Source organism: Ptychodera flava, chromosome 14 (genome assembly GCF_041260155.1).
Source record: "Ptychodera flava strain L36383 chromosome 14, AS_Pfla_20210202, whole genome shotgun sequence".
NCBI classification, from domain to species: domain Eukaryota; kingdom Metazoa; phylum Hemichordata; class Enteropneusta; family Ptychoderidae; genus Ptychodera; species Ptychodera flava.
In genome coordinates this window covers 10799112-10810912 of record NC_091941.1, presented here as the reverse complement: position 1 = coordinate 10810912, position 11801 = coordinate 10799112, and the positions used below count along the sequence as shown (strand labels likewise).

At 40.9% G+C, this 11801-nt stretch overlaps 1 non-coding gene across 1 annotated transcript; it reads right to left on the bottom strand.

Annotated features, from left to right (window-relative positions):
* Positions 1–3408: 3408 nt before the first annotated feature.
* LOC139150742 (U2 spliceosomal RNA) lies at positions 3409–3599 on the bottom strand. Its single transcript, XR_011556279.1, has one exon. It is a non-coding gene; the product is annotated as a U2 spliceosomal RNA (small nuclear RNA).
* Positions 3600–11801: the final 8202 nt, after the last annotated feature.

Below are 11801 nucleotides of genomic sequence, written 5' to 3'. Positions count from 1 at the left end.
TGTGTAGTGTCGTATGTACATCAAAGTTACTCTTGCACTCATCAACAGGGGTAATTATCCTGCAGACTTTCATAAAGTAATCCTATGATCTCAAATTTACAAAGTAGAGGGTAGTTTACATGCCAGAAATCTGTATAAAATACAGTGTTTGGAATGTAAACTTTCTAGTATCAGCATAAACAGAAATTGATGTCACAGAAACAAGTGCTGTGTCTCCCATCTTTACCTTGTCATTGGTACTCTCTTGTGTGTTCCTGTATCCAGCAAGCAAAGTAATTCCAGTCTGAAAATCCCATTCAAATCGTTGTGAGGGCCCTCCCTTTGTGCCTTTTTTGTTAGAGTGTGACCAAGCAAGTCTGGTAGGCAAGACTTCAAAGTACAGAGTACTGTCAACTCCTGTACATGCTAGCAGCCATATTTTGTACTGAGAGCATATCTGTCTCCCTCTTATAACAAAAACCATTCCTTTTTTTAGTCTTCCATTGGTTGAAAGGATTCTTAAAACTGCATGGTGAGATTCTATATGTTTTGCTGTGATTTGTTCAATGGTAGGAGACCATCTTATCTTTTGCACTGTTCATAGGGTGCCCGGACACAGAACACCAAGGGGCTGATATATGGCATTCTATCATTGGTCTTGGGTCTACATCTCAATGTTCTTTTGACTACATTTACTGTCCTCATGATGAATTCAGATTCTGAATTTTTCTCTCTTTGATGTCAGTTTTTATATAAACCATGACTGAGAAGATCACCATCACATGGGAAATGTAACATGTAACTAACAGCAGAAAAATAAAAGGGTTTTTCCTTCTGTAAATGAAGGAAAAGAAATTCTGACTCGGACAAATTTCAGTTTGTTCCCCACGTTAAAAGAAAATTAATACGCATTAATATCGCATTTCACTGGGGAAATGTGTAAGAACAGGAGATATTGCCATATTTTAAACAAAATCAAATTTTATTTGGTGATATTCCTACATGTAATACTAATGGGTCATACATGTAAAATACATTTGTATTTATTTCAAACACTGATCGCTTGACCATAAAGTTGACAAGCAGGGACTCTCCACCCAATCTAATCCGATGTAGAGATGGGTCGGTCTTTATTTATTTATTCATTTATTAATTTTTGCGGTCCTCCATCTCTACATCATATTTTAATCAGATTGCTCTCCACCACGGCATGACAAGTAGCAACCCGCATGCATGCTCCCTTCGCTGGCGTAGGTTGATTATTCAGTCAGGGACCCTCAGTAAAGACTGCTACGCTGGCCTGTAGCCAGTAACAAAGCAGTACTGACCGGACAATGTCCCTCCGCCGCATGGGTTGTAAAATTCAAATTCCATATATGACCAACTGCCGCAGCGAAGTCTTACAATAACGGAAAGAGTTGAGAGTAGTTACGTTAAGTTAGGATAAATTGTTTCGACAACTGATCGAGATAGCTGTTGAGAAAGGTTCAAAAAAGAAAAAACTTTAAGACCGTAAAGAGGGTTGAGAAATTTAATTTTTGAGTGAAGTTTTGAAACACTTCGTTGCTGACCACAAGATGTTTGGAGGGGATGGTCAGGAATGCTGTTATTCGCTTACGCACAGCATCACGCTAATAGCATGCACACTAATCCCCCCCACAAATTTACTTTTTTTTCGACCCACCTTAGTATAATATTTTCCTTTTCAAATATGCAGCATGGCTACAAATATTTCTGATTCTGATTTTAGCTGATTTTGCTTTCCAAAGATCTAATGATCGACTTTAGCGAATATTGTGTCCGACGATTCGGATACATTGACCGGCAGCGGACTATCTGAATTAGATTACTTTCTAACCATTGCTGTGACCGAGTTTATGTAATTTCAAGTCCTGAAGGAATGTCATTCAGAAAGTCGGGTCGGCAAATGCTCATCCAAAGGAGAGTTGTGTTCAGACACCTCGTTTGCCTTATAGAAGTGCACTGTAAATGACAAGACCGAAAAGCTTAAAATTAGTTGCATGGGTAAAGTTTTGCAGGTAACTAGCTACTATTCACTGACACCATATGAAAACAGAATGATGAGGTTTTACTATTTCGTCTATAGAAACCTAAAACACTAACTATGCAAAGCAGTCACGGTCCGAGTCTGTCCCTGATTGTGGCCTTACCAAACTTCAGTGTACTGAAAATAATCTGAATCTTTAACACACAGGAAGAAAGGTTACATTCAACAGTTACCTGCCCAATTGACTAATAGATATACTTTCAGAATTTTGGCCAGGAGAATTAGAGAAGTGGGAATATAAGTATGCGAGATGGACTGGCGCTATTAGCTCCGGCGTTGCTGCAGTGTCGTAGCCCCGCAACTCCTCTTGGAGATTTTTTGTGTGGGCACGTCCCTGACACAAAAAAATTTCAAGGGAGTTGCGGGGCTACGAAACTGCAGCAAGCTCCGGCGGTGAACCTAGGCCTTTCACAGTTACCTGTCCGCAAGTTCACATACTGTCGATCCTCGCTTTAAATTACAACCAGCTTTTGAACTTTTCGTTCTAATTTTTCTTAACTTTTGTCATCGTGTACACTTTTGTCTTGTAACACCATTGAAATTGATTTGGGATAATGAGATGGTAAAGGAAGGTAATTTTAACTTGCAAATGTAAGCTCATCTGCCTTTCTTTTTACGTTACACACTTGTTTTTATGAGTAATTTCTTATATTGCAACATTTGGTTATAGGCTAACTAACACTTTTGAGAAATTTGAAGATCCAATTATCCCAAATTAGTTCCTATCGTGTTTTGTACACTTATTCCAATTTTACGGTATACTGTGTCAGTTTGGCATTTTTCCCCCGTTGACGGCCATTTTATTTCATTTTATTCTGTCCGAATTACAATCATGTTAATGAGCATGGATAATGCACCATCGATAGCAATAAAGGAATATAATTTAGTCCGTTTGGATAGAGATCACCGACAAAGAACACTTTCGAAACCTCTATTTAAAGACAATAGCGGCCAAGGATCACATTCAGAAATAAATGCCTTACAGGTGTTCAGGCTATTTACGTAAACCGTGTTTTTGTCAGTGCTTTGATCCTTGGGGTCACGCCAGACTGGCATTCTGGGGGGTAAAGCCTAAATTTATCTCCGCACGATGACATACATAATTCACCTTCTTTGTCAAATTGTTCAGTTTGCACTCCTACAAAAACTCCAAGATTAATAGTGATACACTGTCATGCTTCTGAATGGGACTCGTGCTGATCGAAAAATTTAGCTTACTGAGGTCGTAGATTTGTTGATTTGTTGACCAAGGACAGTTACGCCAAACTCAAGACTAGACTAGACACACATGGTACGGCGAGAAGTGTACCCTCGTTCCTCCTCCTGTTCTTCTATCTATTATATTCTAATTTTTGATTGCATTAAGGTGGACCGTTCCCGGAGGTACTGCAATACCGGGTCGATCCGTGGCCAGGACGGAGCAAGCCCCTATTCCATGGCCCAATTCCAAAAATCAGTTTAATATCGAGCTGCTCGGTGAGCAGCGTATCAGATATTAAGCTGATAAGAACAGATACTACACATGATCTTAGCCAAAAGGCCGAGAAGCGATAACGTTACAAAGTAATGTAGGGGACTATATCAACTGGAACAAATCTCTGTCTGCGATTTCGCCGTTGTGGTCGCGTCTGAGTGGCCCACTTGCGTGTGTTAACATGTTATTTCATACTCTATAGCATTATACCTTTACTTTACAATATACTTTTGAAACTATGAATTTTTACAACTTCTATAGAACATTTCCTGATAATAACACTCTCCATTTTATCGCATTTGATACAAAATTGGTACACAACCACATGAGCTGGAGTCTCTCTGGAGTGCTTGTGATTCATATGCAAATTGAGCCTTGCCAAAGTCTCTCCACCCACGGACTGCGGCTTAGCAAATGAATCATTCGCCTTTATGTTCGTGCAGACGGCGAACACCTAATGAGGGCGCACTCCGACTAGGTGACTATCTTGAACTGGTAGTTTGTGGAGGCACCGTTTACTACATTACAACCTCGATGCTTATACCTAGACAGGTTTCTCCTGGTCTGTGCTTATACCATGGCCGTAGGTCCATGCTTATACAGTAGGGGAGACTTGCTAAAAGTAAACTTTAACAGACTGTCGCGTTAGTGGTAGGCTGTTGCGTAGATAGTGGGGTGAACGCTTAGCCCACACAGCCAGTGACTGCTGACGGGAAAAGCCAATCGACTAGGGGCCAGTCTAACCAATACCAGTCGACTGCACTGCAAGTTCGATAGCGATAGTGATGATCCTCAGTGCATGGTGATGATTAGCTTCAGTACAGTAGCTCGAGGTCCAAATACTCTGGCAAAACCTCGAGCTACTGTACTGCAGCAAGGTGATGATCCCGGGTGATGATCTTCGGGGTTACATGATCAGCTAGCTGTTAGAGTTAGTGTTCCAGGGTTGGTTGTGGATGGTGTTAGACTGGCCCCTAGTCGATTGGCTTTCCTCGTCAGCAGTCACTGGCTGTGTTGGCTAAGCGTTCACCCCACTATCTACGCAACAGTCTACCACTAACGCGACAGTCTGATAAATTTTACTTTCAGCAAATCTCCCCTACTGTTAAAGCATGGACGTACGCCCATGGTATACGCATAGGGTATTGCAAGCATAATCCGTTCAGAAGTTATGAATATGATCAATAAATGTCATGCATAATTATTTTTTCCTTATACCAGCCTTACCTGTGTCGAATGTGTGCCTATTACTTTATCCTTACTACCTCTGTAATGTATTAAATGAAAAAAAAAAAACGCCTAAATTTGTGAGACAAATTTAGGAATTGCTAACGAGTTATTTGGCGAGCCTGTGGGCGAAAGCCGCCCCCCCCCCCGCGGGCATTGGCGATCAGCAGAACAAATTAATGAAGGAAATTAGGGAGGGCAATTAACAGATATGGACTGTTCTCTTGAAATACTGTACAGAGATAGCGAGGGTAAAGTGCTAGGCACACAATCGACACAGGTAAGGCTTTTATTGATCATATTCATAACTTGGAAACGAATAATGCTTGCATCACCCTGTGGTATAAGCACAGCCCAGGAGACAGCTGAACATGTAACCCCAGGGCCCCATCGGGACCGAAGATCATCACCATTGTTATGGAAATTGCGGCGCAGTCGATTGGTATTGCTCTGTGTCAAACAGACCAATTTCCCCGATAACCTTTTCTTCTTGTACGGGATGTCTTGTGCTTTGCTCAGTAGGCTATTGTCCATGGGTTGGTTCACTCCTAGTACTATCTGACTATACTGGTTCTTGCCGAGGAACAACGAACGATCTGTGGCTTCATCACGGTGCACCTTAGTCTAGACTCTTAACGCAGTGTTTTGGCCTCTGAGCTCTTTTAGGAGTGCAGAAGGCAAAAAGAACTCCGAGGCTAAAATACTCCGTTTAGAGTCTGGGCTAGGTGCACCTTGAGACAAAATCCACGTGTCAATACCAACTTTTTGGTTTGCATTCTATTCGCGGGTCATCGTCAGGTCCACACAGCTTGGTCGGCCAGTGAAAGAAACACTCGGGCACTACATCAATGTGTCGTCATAGGGAGTTTTGAGGGAGGGTCGAGTGAACATCCTTAGTGAAGTTGATGAGTAAAAGCCTGAAACCCTACTGTAGTTTCCCAACTATTTTCATCGTGGTATCATATTATACACATGGTAAGCATCCCCATCTTTATCTGTATAAAGAGCATGGGGTTTTGAAAGTACAATTTGTATAATAATCTATTCCAGCGTTTTGTCACTCTTCGACGAAGTTGTTTCCAGCCGTCATGGTCCATAACACCAAGTTACCCGGCTGGCAGGAAGTCGCATGCATCGACCTAAGGAACAGTGAGAAGAAAAATCATTTTCGTGATGTGATACGCGATGGTGTAAAACAGTCTACAACGCAGTATATATCAGCATTTCAAAACTCTAGTAAATGACAATGCAATTTGAGATTCATCCGAGATCGAGATACATTTACTACAACTACTTGAACAATCTTCACTGTCGATGAAAGTCCACTTTGAAAAGTTCGTGTTGTGGAGGGACAGTGTATAAACAACATTAGAGTATGTCTTTAAGTGTTTCTCGCGTGTCGACGATACTTTGGTCATACAAATTTGCCATGTAAAATGTGCACCTGTTCATCATCTTTACTACCCCCCCCCCCCCATTGTTAATCTATACTCTCCCTAGGCCAGTTCCCTCGAACGCTGAACGTTTCTCCCGCATTAACAACATGTTACGTCCGGTTTTCGTTTTAAATTCGCGTTTGCAGTTACAAGAAGAAATCGGTTTTACCATAGACACTTGAATATACAAAATCCACCACTTCGCGGGTGGTCTTTCTTTTGACTCAACGGTTCCTGCACGACGTACACGCGCCTCACAAGTGAGTCACGTGGTTGTTGCAAATCTTTAACTCCGACGACTTGGAACAGTTTAAGTTTGTCACCCAACATCTCCTCCGTGACTTCATTTCCAGTTTCGAAACTACTTTTGGGGATGAACACATGTTGTTGTCCTCTCTTCCGTGCGCACCATGTACTCCAGTCCGAGCCCAAACTGACACATTACAGATTGATGTCAGCGCGCATATGAAAATTGGTTATGTAAAAAGTCTCATTGGTACGTATTGCGCATGACAAATCTGAACCAATGAAAATCGGTGTGCTCTGGCATCAAATCATTTTCCTCTCATCCTTTACGAGCGCAGAGCTACACATGCCGTTGTCGGTCGTTAGACGTCAACCCTTTTGCCGTAATGGGGGGGGGGGGGATTTTAAGCTCAGAGGGGATTCATTCATTCCTATCGCTGTGTTAGCATGAAAGAAATGATGCCAAAAAGAAAAAATAATCATGCATGATCATGTACCATGCATGTTTCATCTCTCAGTTCACTGTCTGGCACTGCCTTAGCAAATTTTGGTACGATGTCATAACGATATTTTCTTTTACACTCTTCGGATATAGTAATGTAGTATCTGATTTTGTTTGTCATCGCGCCCTTTTGTTGTGACGTAAACTCTTGCATGTGATAAACAATGTTGACATTTTAGTTTTAATGCTAAATTTCAGATTTGCGTTTAAAACTAGCATAACACCAATAAATAAAAATATGCATTGACTCGTCTTACAAAGCTGTAATAATAAGTTTTAATATTGACTTAATATAACTATTTAAAGTTTGCTGACTACCAACAGACAACTGGGAATGTCACATATCATTGGTGGTTTAGCCACTGAATTGTTAGCGGAGCATCTCAACGTCGTATTTCGGCCTTAGTCCAATACTCCGGACGAAGGCCAAAAGACGACGTCGAGATGCTAGTCCACATATCACTGAAATTCAAAGTTGCAAGTACAGACACTTGTTCATTATCATCCGCATGCATGTATTCTGTATCTCAATGTATGGGTATATTCAAAATAAGATATTCATAAATCACTAGTAATCTTCTACAAAACGAGTATTTGTTTGAGATTGGTTGAAACAGTATTATGCTATTATTTATTGAAACTTAGACTTTGTTCAAGTCTGTGATTTGTGAATGTTTGGGTGGGGTGAACGTGATGATTTGTGTTCTGTTTTCATATGAAACGCGTGAGTGGCATGAACGCCATGAGTGGAGTGGAGTGTACGCTGTACCGGGAAGAAACTAACTCACTACTGCGCAGACTCAAAGGTAACGCGTTCAACCGCTAGGAAATTTACTTAACCTGGACTGCTAAATTACACATAGGTTTGTATGAAATAGGTGAGACACAAGAGAAACTATTACAAATGATTTTATTTTTTGAAAATTCACCGACTCCAACCAAGTCTAATTGAAACTCTGCATGGTGGTAAATGGACCCTCATTAACTATTTTCTGTTCCAGTTATTAATACTTTAATACTTAACTTTTCCCGGTAAACAAAAAGTAAAGTCTGATAACGCAATTTGAATCTATATTACGATGCAAACCAAACAAGAATGGTTCTGTACAATGCAATTGTTTAGTAATTAAATGAACCACTCCTCGTAAGAAGAAGGAGAAAAAAGAAAGAAAAAAGATCACTGCCCATGTAGGCCGAGTTACACGAGGCAACTCGCCGAGCAACACGACGAGCAACGCGGTAGGCAACGCATCAAGCGACGCGACTGGAACAGTTACACGAGGCAACTCGTTAGGCAACTTGTCGCCAGTTTCCTTACAAAAGATTACGGTGCGCATGCTTGAAGAGCGGACGCGACTGTGTTTCGTGGCGGCCCATTATCAAAACGGTCCTCTAGATCGTGACAAACGGCAATATGGCTCGACCACAAAAATAGTAATATTTCGTCGAATTAAAGGAAACTCATACTAAATAATCTACGAATCGGATTAATGAAGGATATTTTCGAAAAATCTTACTAGATGTGATAATCAAACATATAAAAACGCCAACTAAATAATTGTACAGCTAGAATTATTTCGAATATTCTTATAGAGACATGATTGTCATGTCGAGATGGCTTCACGGGTATGCTTGATTGGTAACATAGGGTAAGGACAGAATTGACAGAAGCAGGGTGGTGCGATTGCAATATTAACTGGTTGCCTTGAAAATTGTGACTCTCCTCCAAACTTGCATACGAAATTGTGGCCTTCCTCTTAAGTCATGAACCTCCCGTCTTGATTTTAATGCAAGAACATATATAAAAGTGATAATTATTATTTTCTAAGAATTATTAATAATTCGATATTAACAGGAAAATGGTATTCCCCCTCCCGAGCCATAATGGAGGAAAGAAAACTTTGTACAAAATAATGTACGATACAAAAAAAGCCGAGTACACTATGGAGTGAAAAGTTTACTTGAGTCCATGATTGTCCTGCAGGGGGTTATAGTTTTGGCATTACCAGGGAATTTATAAAACATCTGAGGCCACAATACGAGACATTTGGATATTTTATCAGTAATTATCTGGGGAATTACGTCACAAATTCTCTGTATTGACAAGGATGTGATTTAATTTTATCTAAAGATTAAAATTTTACGGCACAGTGAAACAGCAATAAGCTCAAATCAGAATGAGAAATTTCAAAATCAACTTTTCCGCGACACTGTAAAAAGGCTAGCTTGTGGTCATGAGGAGGGTGGTCACGCCGACCGCGGCCTTCCATTGTAGAAACTTGAAAATTTGGCTATTGAAATGGTGTCATTTTGTGGCATTTTCGGTGCATTTCAGACATGTAAAAACCATGAGTATTAGCTGTTCTGCAACACAAAAACGATGAATACTTTGTAACAGATCATGGTGCAATGCAACGGTGCAGTGTTTAGGGACGGGTGTCGTCAAATGCGTTCAATGACAGAAATATCGGTCACGTATCGATTATTAGCCCGTCCTGGAATATGCGTATCAGTCATCATTAATGCACCAAATAAGGACATAGTTTTTAAATAAATAAAAAAAAATTGCTTAGATATTTTTAGGTTTGCCAAAATTCTTATAACACGTAACCCGAAGTGACAATCGTGTGAATGATGGCATATTTTATTCTGGGGAACTTTGAAAAACGCTCCGAATAAAATTTGAATTAATAAACTGCATATATATTAAGTTATTAAAATGCAAATTATCAGCTCATGGTTAAGGTTAACGGGTACAAAATATTGTCGTACAATAGGTCATATGTTCATTATTCTAGCAATTTCAGCTTACCAGTGAGCGATCGTTGAATCGCACAGTCTACGAATCCATGAAGCATATCATGCCATAGAATGCATCATGGAGGGCAAAGATGTCGGACATCTTGAGCCTTCCACGTTCGTAAGTTCCAAGCAATGTGAGTCTTTTTATTCTGTCAGGCCCATTATTCCATAAAAAAACTTGAAAATTGCTTGATTGATCGGCTTCAAAAGTTCATCAAAAACACCAAGAATTAACAATACGTAAAAACAGTTTTAGAAGAGCTACTAATTGGATGATAGTGATTTTACCATACCGTCAGACTTAGCTTACGCTTTGACCAAAGTTTAAAAATGGTCTTAAGCCTTTCGATTTTTTTCTCCCAGTTAAGTAGAAGTTTTAAACGGTCATAACCAAAGTAAATCCCTGATTTTTTATGAAGATTCCAAATTCAAACCACTCGAGGTGTCACGTCTATTTTTCCATAAACCGAGCCATAGTGCTTCAGATTTACTTACATTCAGTTAAAGGACAGACACTTTTCCAAAAATCTGAACCGTGTGAAATTCTGTGAAATTGGAAAAACGTTTCGCAATTTTGTTTATGGTTACCGCCATTGCTACCGCCTCCACTTATCTGCCTTGAAAAAAGGCAATTTTTGTTCTCTTAAGTAGTTATCCCTCCTCATGGTGAGAATGACCTGGTGTAGGCGCAAGCAAAATAACACTTGATACATTCGTCGTTTCGCAAAACATCTCGCAAATTGTCCGTTTTGGTGTACAATCTATTGGAGCCTGGCATGTCTATATGTGCTCGTCGGTAAATTAGGGATGAAATAATTTCGATTAATTGATTAATTCTTTGGTTTAAGAAAAATATATTGACATTTTTCTTTGATGTATAGGCCTAAGAGGAAAATACTTATATTACGATGACGTCACGGTGACGACGCTCGACATTGTCTTTCGTTGTGCTGATTGTATTCTCTGTGTCGTCCCGACCTGATCGATGCTTTCGATACGTGTAAATATCAGTCCATATATAAGGACAACGGAGAATATTGATGGCTCCTCAGGAGAAATTATCATTCAGCAGTTTATCTTATATTGAAGCGGTTATTCACCAGTTTACCGAAGATTGAAGTAGAGTTGATAGAGAGGGTGGATATTTTTTTGATTTGTCTATAGATTTATTGATTTATTGACATATTGATTGGTTGATTGTTTTTTACAGTTTATAGTTTATTTCCTGTTCGAGTTTTGTAAATTTTTATGTACTAACAAGTTACAATCGATGAGCGCAAACAGGATCACTGTTCTGCGCATGAGTAGAGGTCAAAGGTTTCTTCAGGCGACGCGACGCAGTGTGTACACGGGGCAACTGGTCCAAGCGACGGGCGACGCGTCGCCTGAAAAACCGACATGTCGGTTTTCCGGGCGACGTCGCCTAACCACCTCGGGCGACGCGACGATATCATACAAACGAAGCAACACGGCGGGCAACTCGCGTTGCCTGTCGTGTTGCTCGTCGCGTTGCTCAACGAGTTGCCTCGTGTAACTCGGCCTTAAAAAAGCCGTACGGAACTCGCGCCCGTTCCGTACGGCACGGTTTCAAGGCGCCCCATTCCCTGCGGCTGTATCTGCGCGTTCACTGTAGAACGGTTTCAAGGGACCCCTTGGACGAGTGCCAGAACAAGTCTCGCGCGCGCTCTATACGTACGTATGTGTGTAGTGCACACACTCCAAAACTTGCAGAAGCGCGTCCGAGGTAGCGTTCCACACTGGCGCGATAAAATCGGAAGAAAAATTGTTGACATTGCACGAAAACGGTCACTACCCCAACATTTTGATGCCCCGATCAGGAATGTAAGATGTATAATAATAAGGTTATTACGAAAATACCGCAAAGGATGCACTCGGACATTGGCGCCTTGCATCGCCCTCCGCTTCGCGTCGGGCGATACGCTGCGCCAATGTCCTCGTGCATCCTTTGCGGTATTTTCGTAATAACCTCATATTATAGGGCGGGTGGCTGTGAGATGCCCCATGGTCCATCTCCCTTGTGTCTCAAGTGGTACCCTGAAACACCAC